Source organism: Patella vulgata, chromosome 7, assembly GCF_932274485.2.
Source record: "Patella vulgata chromosome 7, xgPatVulg1.2, whole genome shotgun sequence".
NCBI lineage: Eukaryota > Metazoa > Mollusca > Gastropoda > Patellidae > Patella > Patella vulgata.
In genome coordinates this window covers 64,964,406-64,977,891 of record NC_065885.2, presented here as the reverse complement: position 1 = coordinate 64,977,891, position 13,486 = coordinate 64,964,406, and positions in this window count along the sequence as shown.

Genomic DNA, 13,486 nt, shown 5'->3' with positions numbered 1-13,486 from the left:
TTACAGACGCCAAGGCTTACACCAAGCTACAGTGGCTGCCTGTCGATGCCTCCATAGGAAGCCGAAGCTTACCACCGGATACTGGCACCTGCAGGGAGCTATATGTACCACTGGATACTGGCCATCAGCACTGACCGCGATCGACCACGTGACACTGGACACATGCATATGCCGAGGTTTACCACGAGACACTGGCCACCAGTAGCGGTTTACCACGAGACACTGGCAACCAGCAGAAGCCAACGCTTACCACGAAACACTGGCCACGATGAGGGTCCGATGGCCAGTAGCGGGCGAGGTTTACCCCAAGACAGGGGCCACGATCTACAACGTGAAACTGGACAACAACAGTTGCTACGATCTACCACGGCACACTGGCCAACAGAAGGGGCTGCGATCTACCACGGCACACTGGCCAACAGCAGGGGCCGGAATCTACAACGGGACACTGGCCACCATGGAACAATTACTTAAGATTTAACAGTGCTTCATCATAATGGATAGGAAGTTTGAATACATTTTTATTATTTTTATTAATTGAGATTAGATTTCGTCTTAGTTGTGAATTACTACAGAGTTAATGCATTAAAGTTACCGTGATTTGAAATGTTTGCAGCGATTCCGGAATCTGTGCTTTCTCTGTGGTGTGGAATGTGCTATCTTCGATTGGTTCATTTGATATGTAAATATGTATATATTTTGTAAAAATAATTTTATTCTTTAAATTGTAAAATATGTACGTCAAGAAAAATGTTTAATAAATTTACTGTGATAGCGATCTTAAATATCTATACGTGACTGTCGTTTGTCTGTCTGTCTGTCTGTTTAGGGTTGGCGGATACACTAGGTCTGTCCCGAGACCGACATTTGGTATATAGGGGTAGCTGGGACCAGGGAGTGACATAGGCTAGGTGTAGTGGGCCTACCGCTTCCGGTTTCGGAGTTGCGGGCACAACCTGGAGGCAGACCACCATTAAATTTCACCATCGTCTATTTATAGCAATTCTCTCTCTCTCTTTCCTCCTCTTTTACATGCCCATTTTGTTGATTTTTGGTCTAGAATGGACGAAGAGGGGTTGAATTAACATTTTCCGCCAAGTTTTGGTAAATATTAATGATTTTGAGGCGGAAGGATAACGGGGTTATCAGGTTGGCTACGGCGATATGTACGGCAACTAGTTACATGTTTTTAGTATGCTTCTTCAAGTTTGTGTATCTCAAAATTTTGGTGGTCAACTTCATACAAATTTAAGTGCAAAGACATGACCATTTGTTCCTCTGTCTGTAGTGAAAAGCATTCAGCCCAACGAAAATTTTGGGAAAAGTTGGAGGTGGGCAAAGAGGCCAGAATTAACATTGAAGTCAATGGAGAAATTAATGGTGGTCTGCCTCCACCTGAGCTGCACCGAGTTACCCGCTAGTTATTTATATTGACGACCAATGAAACCGAGCATTATGAGCGTTATAGAAATAATTCAGTTGTATGAGTTCTACGTACAGCGGAAGTGATCTGAACCTATCGTACTAATATTAACCGTGTACCGTTTGTAATTACTGCACACGAATGGAAGGAAGAGAGTTGGGGAGAGAGGTGTGTGGGGTTTAACGCCCACGCGACACAATCTAGGTCATTTGGAGACTAACATATAGTTCAATTTCATTTCAATAATTCGCTTGTGAGCAGAGGTTTTTAGCAGTAGGAGGAAACCGGAGGATCCGGAGAAAACCCACGAGGTTGGACAGGCGACCCTACTCCTTGTCACGTACAAGCGGGTAATCGACACCACGCTACTTGACCCAATGACAGACCTTATAATGCAACGCGCACGCGTTAACAATTCGCCCCGCGCCCATTTAGGGACTAACGTATGGTACAATTTCATTTGATCGTATTGGTCATTAGCAGTTGGAGGAACTTAAAGGACCAGAAGAAAACCCACGAGGTTCAGAAGAAAACCCACGAGGTTCAGAAGGCGACCTACTAGATGTCACGTACAAGCTTAGGATCTAGCCCACACCATTATGATCTAAAGCGGACACGTTAGACCACTGGACCGTCCAACCCCCTTCTGAATTAAACCAAGAATTTAACTAACTATAGACTATTAGTATTAAAGAAAAATTAATTGACCATTATAAAATACAAAATTTAAAAAAAAAAAAAAAATTAAAATATGCATGATTAAAGACGGCTTGTGAGGAATTTAGTTCTAATGACTTGAAGCAAATACTGAATCAATATACAGAAACTAACACTTGTATGTCAACAAAGTGAATTAACAGAACTCGGACTGATCGAGGAGAACCCGAGAGGGTGAAGATAAGGAAAGCAATGTTTGCTATCATAAGAACGGTGTTTTTAACATGTCGTGTCAAATTTCTATGAAAAAATAATTTAAGGTATGGTAAGGGAATGTGTGAAAAGTAACGATTGAGCTGCTTGTTAATTCGCTATCGCTAGTAAAATAGATAACACAGAGGTTCGTTTACTTAATAACGACTCCAGAAACCAAACATCATTACCCCGGGGAGTGGTTATTTAACTCTGGTTGATTATTGGGATAGCAGTATTAAAACACACGCGTGTCGGATGCAAATAATAACCGCTCCCTTTGTTACACTTCACACCTTTTAATAGAGAAGAGCGAATTGGTTAATAATACACATGGACAAGCGGAAAGATTTCAGAATTTGGTGATAGAAAATGAAATGAAGTGATGTTAAATGGCAAGTCCGCACCATGGATACTTGGTGATAGGAGAAAATCCTGAAAAAACATTGCATTAGAAATATATAAATATAATCACACACAGTAGATAGATTTATATAGTCAAAAACTAAAATTATTTAACAAATGATTTACATATTTAACTTAGATTGTATTTCTGTAGGTAATTTAGAAGCGGTGTGTATTGATAGGCGTTCCAAGACAGTTTGCACTGAATTTTTGTCATCCGTTCCTTGTGGGTATCAAGAATGATAAAATATAAACGTTTAGCGCACAATATTATTTTCTTGAATTTGTATACTATTTTGAGGGGTTTTCCAGAATTTGTATATTATTTAGATGGGTTTTCCAGAAATTTTACACAATTGAGAAGTTGTTTCTCTTAAATTTTGACACAAATGAGAAGTTATTTTCTTGGATTTGTACAGGACTGAGAACTTATTTTCTAGAATTTCTACCCTAATGAGAAGTTATTTTCTAGAATTTCTACCCTAATGAGATGTTATTTTCTAGAATTTCAACACTATATTGAGAAGTTATTTTCTAGAATTTTAACACTATATTGAGAAGTTTTATTTAGAATTTGTACGTTATTAAGGAGATTTATTTTTAGAATGTTTGCACTATTCAAAAGCTAATTTTTAGAATGTTTACACGGTTTTTGTCTAGAATTTGTACATTGTTGAGAAGGTTTTGTTTTTTCTAGAATGTTTACACTATTAAAAGCTAATTTCTAGGATGTTTACACCATTGAGAAGGTTTTTTCTAGAATTTTTACACTACCAACACATGACCTTTCTTTTAGAATTCTACACTATTGAGAATTTTTTTTCTAGAACGTGTACACTAATGAGAAGCTTTATTTAAGGCTTTTAGACTATTCAGAAGTTATTTTGTAGAATTTTGACACGACTGAGAAATTGTTTTTTAATGTTTACACTATAATGGAAAAACGAAATTATTTAGCATTGAAATTTTACACGACTGGCAATTTGTTTTTATAATGTTTACACTCTAAAGAAGATCATTTTTCTAGTATTGGAATTTTTACACTATTGAGAATATATCTCCTAGAGTTTGTACACCATTTAGAAGTTTTATGTAGTATTTCTATACTTATTAAGATGGGTTTTTTTATATATAATTTTTACACTTTTAAGAAGTTTTTTTCTAGAGTTTTTACATTATTTGGAAGGTTATTTTTTTTCTAGAATTTATACAATTATGAGAAGGTATTTTTTAAAACAATTTGAAAGTTTGAAATTTAAAATAAAAGATTGGTTTTCTAAAATAATCGTTGAAGAAAAATAAAAAAAAATATTTTTCTATTCTGGGCCGAGTTTAAATAAATGTTTTCACTAAGTCGAAATTAACAAAAATGGTAAAACAATTTATTCGTCATTTCTACTATAGGAACGACAATTTACTTAAAGGCTCAATACCACTCTCGTTGTAACTGAATAATATGTCCCAATCTTTATTCTGGTCAACAAATTGTACTATTTTACAATATTCCAATTAATTGGTGATATAAATTTCATCTTAACACACCTAATTTAAAAAATTGGAAAAATTCAACTAAATGATTTGAAAAGCCTGACGTAAAGCTTTTAAAATGTGACTTGGATTTAAAAATATTTTTGAACCCTCTGGACAAGTAAAATATGATTTAATGGATAATTTACACAACAGGTAGGACACTAACACATCTAGTACTTAGAATAAGGCTATTTCTTTCTTTTCTGGAGCTGTCAAGCCAGCCAGAGTGTTATTGTCCCTTTAATACATCAACAATTTCCACTGACAAGTTTTTAAATAGACCAACGAGAATAAGGTTCATTCCTAATTTTAAAAAAAATCAATTCTTTAAAACCAACGTATTTTTTAACAAAAAAACAAAACAAATATGATGCTTTTGTCGGACATGAGCAGAAGCATGCATGTTGAGAATATAAGTGATCATTGTGTATAGAATGATCCACCACCATTGGGTGTTCGGCATGGGCTTGTCTAGAGTGTCGCGCTTCGTGCAACTCTAGCTGTCAGTCCACCTATGGATTGCGGTCGTGATTTCGATCCCTGTTTTAGCGTATTTGTCTTAGAGATAGGGGCACCTTCTCAACCTCGTGGGTTTACTCCGAGTACTCTAGTTTCCTCCCACAGGAAAGACCACTGTGCGTGCCCTAAGACAACACAAATAAAAATAAGACAACTTGTCTGCGATACCGCCCTTCATTTGTCAAGGGATCTTTTACTTGCACGTCAATGTGTACACGGGACCTCGGTTTTTCGTCCCATTCGAACAACTATCAACTATACGTTGTGTCTTGCCAGAACCTTCTTCCTACACCACTGACAAAGGGGAACCGCATCAGACAAATTCGTATGAACTTTCCCGGCTAACGCAGGAATCGAACACTAGAACTCCAGGTTAACGAGCCAACGTCTTACTCACTAAGCCACCTCGGCTCAATGTAATTTAAATTAAAGCATTACTCATATATCCCCATAATGGGGGGGTGGGGTGTGGCCGAACGGTTAGCACGTGCGCGCTGTATCATAAGGCCTGTCATTGAGTCAGCTGGTGTGGTTTCGAATGCCCGGGTGTACGTGACAAGACGTAGGGTCACCTGTCCAACCTCGTGGGTTTTCTCCGCATCCTTCGGTTTCCTCCCACTGCTACAGATCCCTACGCGCAAGCGAACTATTGAAAAAGAAAATAAATAAATAAACCATATGTTAGTCCCGAAATGACCTAGTTTGTGTCGAGTGGACGTTACCCCCTCTCTCTCTCTCTCTCTCTCTCTCTCTCTCCATAAACCATATTCTCTTATTAGGTAGTGTGAAAAAGCTTTTTTAACGTCTGCGTCCACCGAAGTGATATCGCAGACAATTTGTCATCTACTACTACTACCTGGTGCTTTAACGTCTGCTTTCACAGAAGTGATATCGCAGACAGGACGTAAGAGAGCCGGAGCTTCTTCCTGTTTAGAATATGATTTTGTAATCTTCCATTTGCGGCCTTAGGCCATTGAGTGGGTTTAGTGGGAAGTTCTTCCCGTTAGTCACATATACCAGACAACAACTTTAAGTACTCATGTTATGTTGAAATAGTTGGGGAGTATATAGTAAGGGCAACATATACCAACCCATTATCCTCCCCCTACAAACAACAGACAGCCCTCCAGGTGTTTTAAACAAACCATCCGGGTCGTCGCAAATACACTAGATATAATAAAACATCACGTTCGGTAAATGTACGATTGAATCGTCGTGGTTGGTAAGATGAAGGGTCGTAAGAAAGGGTGTTATCCTACAATAGGCTACCAGGACCTTAATACACAGTGTCTAACCCTTAACACTATAATATAAATATCTCTAACACTTCATATTGTTGATATAATACAGACTAAGTTCTACCATCAGCTTATCTCTTATTCATTCTATAGAAAAAACAAATTAACATTTCTCATATTCAAATGGTAATCACTGGTTATATGGTTTAATGAGTCACAACTGTACTTGAAGCCACGGTGGTTCGGTAAGTAAGACGATGGCGCGCTAATCGGGGAGTCTCTGGTTCGCTCCCAGTTCTCAGTGGTCCTGTGTTGGTAATCGGGGAGTCTCTGGTTCGCTCCCAGTTCCCAGTGGTCCGGTGTTGGCCGAGTAAATCCCCCCGTTGTCGGTGGTGCAGGACCTCGGTGATGTAGGACTTCGGTGGTGCAGAACCTCGGTGGTGCAGAACCTCGGTGACGCTGGACTTCGGGCATGCAGGACATCGGTGGTGCAGGACCTCAGGGGTGCAGGCCCTCGGTGGTGCAGGACATCGGTTCTGGTAAGGATAGGTGTCTAGTCGGTTGAGGCCCACACTTGAACTCGTGCAGGTGCACGTTAAAGAAACCACAACAGTTTGAAATCCACGAAGAGTAGGCGGAAACTCCACTGCCTTGGCACAATTCACCTTCTGAAAGCGTCATTATTACTCTCGTCATGACAATAAATGGTAACTTTTGGATAAACAATATCATAATTCACCTGTCCAACCTCAATGGTGTATTTTCCGGGGGGGTTCCTTCGGTTTCCTCCCACTGCCAAAGACCCCAACGCGCAAGCGAATTATTGAAAGGAAATATAAAAATTGAAAAATGTGTTAGTCCCGAGATCGAGAGGGAGGGCCTATACGAATTGCACGACCGGTACACCATAAAGTTTATTGTAGCAAGTTATCAACTTTGGTAAAAGCTTTCATGATATTTAGTATGTATCAGTTTTAATTCTCACTTTGCCCGCTGTTCACATTGTTCGATATATATTGTTGCCGATTTAATCGCTTGTTTTCATGGTTACTATCCTTTCCTAGTTCAAAGTCGCTTAGCTGAAACATTCGCTGCTTTTAAATCACGTCTATGGGTCAATAGACTCTATACATCTCTGTTCGCTCCCTATTAAGAGAGATTGGCAAATATTTATCCTACGGGGAAATTGATAATTTCTAATTTTTGCCCTTTAAGGGACATGATTACTGACTGTGTAAACTTCTTCAATTGGTCACTTGGTCTGTCGCGTTCCCGCGTTCATCTCTTCATGATAGCAGATCGTTACAAACCTGACCATCAAATCGACGTCTGCAATGACAAGACACGTTTTGGCGCCTTCTACAATTGGATTTTAACTATGTTAACGAACGCGATCAAACTCGATTCAGCTCTGAAAACAGACCTCAGATGTTACGATTCCCGCCGAGATCGAATGCTAGACTCTTCTTTCCCTTTCTCCTTTGTTTTCAAACGGCGTAAAAATCGTTTGGAGCAAATGAAATCACATCTAATTCAATAAGATAGCGATTTACAGAAACATGACAGTTAATGCCTTGTAGAAGAGAACCGCGTGGTTTATATTGGCGAGTTGCTGATGGAAACAATCAAATAACTTTAAGGGGAATATAAACCGTTTATATTGTAATAATTTAAAATATTATATACTTACATGTTACATTCCTTAAAGGGGGTTAAAATACAGATGTGACGTCATCCTTTGATGTTGACGTACCATTATTTCAAATAATCGTACGGGCAATGTGCCAATTGTAACTAGTTAAAATATTGAACCCAAGTGACGTATTTCATTGCAAAGCACGTGCATGTGTCTGTATTTTAAGTTGTTTAATGGTCTCGAGCTCAAGACATTGCGCAATATATTGTAAGTTAATGATTGTCTAATTAATAATTTAGATAACATTTCAGGCCTAAAGAAAGACGTGCAATAGGCAGATTTAGCTCTTGCATAATGTATGTTTAATTACCCGCTTACAATATAATAGATACGTCACTTCCTGCTTACAATTCATACTTAATTTAAGCTGGGAGGGCGGAGAGAGACGGGGTGGGGGGGGGGGGACATAGAAAGGTGGGGAAGGGGCGCGAGAGATCCCTTTTATTTTGATGGTTAAGAACATTATCTAAGGAACACATTCATCCCCCGCGAAACTCTTTTCTGGTAACACAGGGGGGTAACTTAATAAAAACCCACAGACTGTTGGTTAAACAAAATTCAGACAGGAACCCGATACACTGGGCAAAACATGCAAGGCGCATGCGCATGTCAACTACGCGTTTTACAGAACTATTTCTATGACGCGTCCAATCAATGACATCACATACTTTTGAAAATAATTCTCAAACTATTTGTTCTTTTTTTTAAACAAAATTAATCATCTAATTTAGATCTGAATAAAAATCAATTTGGAAAAATAAAAAAAATTTGTATCACTTGAGAATCTTAATTATGAAGGTTTTATATTTGACAATAATCAGCTTCGCTCTACTCAGGCAATGTCTGCTGCATATTACATATGATGATGGTTTTGGGTTGGTTTTTTTAAAATGTGTTACTTATTCATAACAAACTAAACACAGGAAAACGTTTCTCTTAACTAAAACGTGATGACGTCACAATTTCAAAATGGCTGCGATGACGTCTTAATATGTTCCTTATTTATATAGGAAACTTGTACCTGTTTAGTAATGCTAATATCTATGGGTCCTCAATGTTAAGAATGAACTTTTTAAAATTGGTTTGAGAGATTTATAGGAAAAACCTTTTTATCTCATAAACACAAATTGTATCCATATCATCAGACAGAGATTATTTGATAGGCTTAGGCAGGAGTGTATTGAGAAATTTGAATTATCAAGTAAATGTATCATTTATAAGCATATTGTGAATAAATTGGCCTTAGAATATTACTTGACTAAACCAATAGACAGAAAAAAACAGACGTGAAAATTACGAGAATTCGTTAATCCAGAGTGGCCCTTTGACACAAACTATGCTCTTTCGGGACTAACATGTGCTTTCATTTTATTTCAATAATTCGCTTGTTCGTAGGAGTCTTTAGTAGTGGGAGGAAACCGGGGGCCCGGATAAAACCCACGATGTTGGCCATGCGACCCTACTCATTGTCACGTACAACCGGGGAATCGAAAACACGCCAGTTGACTGGAGGACAGACCTTATAATTAGGGGGGGGGGGGGTGATAATTTTACTTTCGATCGAGGACCCCTTAGAAACATGAGGCCTACTATACTGATTATTTAACCAAAAAAAATTGGGGGATCAGACCCCTCTAACCCCCCTGTACAAACCCCCTGAAAGTTCCTACCCCTATTTTCGCTCCCAGAATGCTGTTTTTGGCGTAAAAATCCTCAGAAATATTTCAAAGGTGGCTTGTATGTTGCCTTTTTACAGGTTTTTGTGATGGCGAGTCTAATTATTGACTTCATAATTATTTTCGATTTTCAAAAATGGCAGAAATTCAAAATGGCGGCCAAAATAGCCTCCATTTTGCTCGAGCACTTTGTTTATTTCGAATATATAGCTTGTAATATGTCTTTTTATAGGTTTTGGTTGCTGCAAAGTCTGAATCGAATCTTGAAAAATAGTTTCGACCATCCAATATGGCAGAAACTCACGATGGTGTATACAAACATGGCCGTCATTTTGTACAAACTCACACATAATCAGGTGACAATTTGAAAAAAAACCCTCAAATTTAGGGCTTAAATGTTAAATGATAACCATGTTATGGTAATGTCTGTATGTTTGTGTCTCTGTGTCTATCATGTAATTAGATTAACTAGATGTATGCACTGCAGTTGTCTCATCCCATGCACGATTCACACATTACAATTGGCGTAACATTTCAGATGGTGTTATCGTAGTGTACTAGTGATGTCGTCCAATGTGTAATACCCAACATGTACAGCTTATCAAAAACACCAACTCGATCTTCAGCCAGGAAAGATCTGTCAGACATCCATTTTGAATTTCCGCCATTTTGGAATATCGAAAATAATTATGAAGTAAATAATCAGACTCGGCATCATTAATAACCTACAAAAAGACAACATACAAGCCACCTTTGAGATATTTCTGGGGACTTTCAAGCCAAAAACCACTATTTTGGGGCGAAAATAGGGGTGGGAACTTTCAGGGGGCATGTACTGGGGGGTTAGTGGGGTCCGATCCCCCCAATTTTTTTTTACGAGTACATCATACCACATAATTTGAATAGGTCCTCGTGTAGCAGGTCGAAAATTTTTGATTTAACCCCCCCCCCCTTATAATACAATATTGTTTGTATAATATCGTCTTTATGATTAGTTCCAATATATAGTATTATGGACATGTTGATTTAAACATACATTATGCAAGAGGTAAACCTGCCTATTGCCTGAAATGTTATCTAAATTATTAATTAGACATTAATTAACTTATCCACACCATAATCAACTCTCGATGGCATCGGAAACTCGAAATTTTAACTAAATTAGACTTGTTCACTATTTTAAAAATTAATTTAAAAATTAAGAGACTAAGTCTCGAATATACCAGTGACCTGGTTACATCCTGTCAAAACTATCAACGGTGATAAATTGGCTCAGAATGATGTACTTTGAATGGAAATTCAATTTCATTTTACATTATCTATTTTTGAGCTATTATAGCACGAATAGCCAGCCCTTTATCTAAATCTTACATAATGTAGCTTTAATTGTTTATATCAATCAATCAATTAATCAACCAATTAAACAGTTTTGATTGGTCGTTAGTGATGATTGCACTGATTACATGTTTTGATTACGACGGTCATGTGACTTGACAGATTTTGCCACGTATTACTCGACACACGTCACTAACACGTCATCTTTAACTCGACACAAGTGAAACTTGTCAGTTCTAACATATATAAATATTAAAGGAAAACTACGAGTTATCATAAAATATTATTTCAACAGCTCTTCATCTGTTAGGTTCTCTGTTCATAATAGTTGTGTCAGTTTAATAATCGCCAATCGAAATGGACAGGTCTTTATCATCACTCACTAACGAACTGCACGTAGATTATCACCGACAATTGTTGAAACGTCGAATTGAACGTCGATTGGAAACGATTCGTGAAAGACGACAACTTCTAACAGTAGAAGATGAGAAGTTAAAAGCCCAGCGTCAAGTTTTGAGGCGCGTGCGCACAGAAATGAATATGCGTGATGCTAATGTATCTATGATTTTTTACGAAGTAGAAAAAGAGACGGAAGACGACACAGAAAAGCCGAAAATCCAAACAGCAACTAAAGTTTCAAAATCGAATTCACTATCAGCTCTCTTTAAGATAGAAAGAACAGCGAGTTTTAAACGCAGTATTCAACGACGACTTACATTCAACCTGTTCCAGAAACCCAAGAAGAAAGACAGAGTTACCTCCCTTGAAGTTTTGCCAGAAACTTTATACAAGAATGGCCGCAAGTGCACGTTGTGCTAATAGTAAACGAAACAAAGCTATAGAAACTTACACAATGTTATAATTGTGAATATAGTGACACCAACGTTAAAAAAACTTACACAATGTTTTTATTGTGAATATAGTAAAACTAACTATGAAAACTTATTCAATGTTTTTATTGTGAAAATAGTAAAACCAACTTTGAAAACTTATTCAATGTTTTTATTGTGAAAATAGTAAAACCAACTTTGAAAACTTATTCAATGTTTTTATTGTGAAAATAGTAAAACCAACTACGAAAACGTATCCAGTGTCATCATTGTGAAAATAACAAAGCTTATGCAATATTTTCCTTGTGCTTTGTAAGGTCTGATACCATTCCTATTTAATACGACACTGTGTTGGTGATATTGGTGTGTTACACAGCCGTTGAAGTGCTCTATATATTATTTAAGAACATGCTCATGTATATATTTATGTTTAATATGTATGCAATTATTGTTATGCTATTATTTTGAATAAATAACTGTTATTATTTTTATTACAACCGTGTTTCTAATTATGTTCCGATGGGCGCTGATTGTGGAGTTTAAACCCCACTTCACAGGGGCGGATCCAGGAATTTTGCAGGAGTGTGTTTGCCAGGCTCCGGTTAAGGAAATTTGACAATTGACAATGTATGTTGCCATCATCGTCTCTAAATTACGCAGGCATAGATACACATTGAGCTTTTTATAGAGAGACATGCAACACTCCGTTTGATATTTCTTGATATAATGCATTAATAGGATCACATTTTGATTTAAAGGAGCTAAAGCGCTAATATTTGGGACCTAGAAATTGACATAAATGGGTCGCAACACATATAATAATGTAATATGAATGTATATAAACTGATTTACATTCAAACGTTTCTGTTTTTATTGTAATTTCTAATCAGTTATGATCGGCGAATCTCAATCTTTGGCGTCTGTTTTTTTCAGTCTACACCGATGGTATTTATTGCGCATGCTCTCCAGATAAGAATATAGCGTCACCATTTGAAATCACTTGTGGAATATGTCCAGCCCTGTTCTTTATATCCCTTGTTCCAAATGGCGCTGAAACGCATTGTGGTACACGATTCGTGTACCAATGGTAAAAAGTTTATTTTGTCTTGAATATTGGATTTTAGAAGCCCATCTTTTCCCTGTAAAATCACAAGACTAATGTTGATTTGAATTGACAAATAATTCATGTTTTCAATGTCGAAGATTTTTGATGATATTGAGTTAGAGACTTGGCTACTTTAATTTCACTGATGCATAGCATTAATTGTAATATCACAGTATGTCAGTTTCACTATTTCGCGCTTTGAATGCCCATCCTATCCCACCATCTGATGATAAAGGATAAAGAACACGACCGTGACACTTTTTTCATAAAGTGTTGTCGTTTTTGTTTGTTTTTTATATAGATATAGCTTAGCAGGGTAGGGTTCCCCCCCCCCCCCGGATCCGCCCCTGCTTCATTTCATGTCATTTTGAATCTGTCAGCCTTCGTCTTTAAATTTCGAAACACTGGAGCAAAGTTTCTTTTACTTCAACGTCTACACGAAATCTCAGTTTCCGTCCCATCTGAACGACTAGATTGTATTCAGGCCCTGCATCACTGACAAAGTACGTCAACGCTGAAAATTCCCGCGAAACTTGCCCGGCAAACACCGAGGCTTGAAGTGGAGTTTGCAACTGAAATGAAATGGGGTTGAGCGCCCTATACTGTTCTGCTTCGACTGGGCTAATGATACGGACATACGCCATACAGTGTGTATCGAATTTCAACTGCCAACTGTACACGGAACTTGGTTTTTCGTCCCATCCGAACAACTAGACAGCTGTCCTTGTCAGGCCCTCCGTCCGGTATCACTGACAAAGGCGAAGCACGCCGGAAAATTTGGATGACCCTTTTCTGCCAATGCAGGGATCGAGCACTCTAG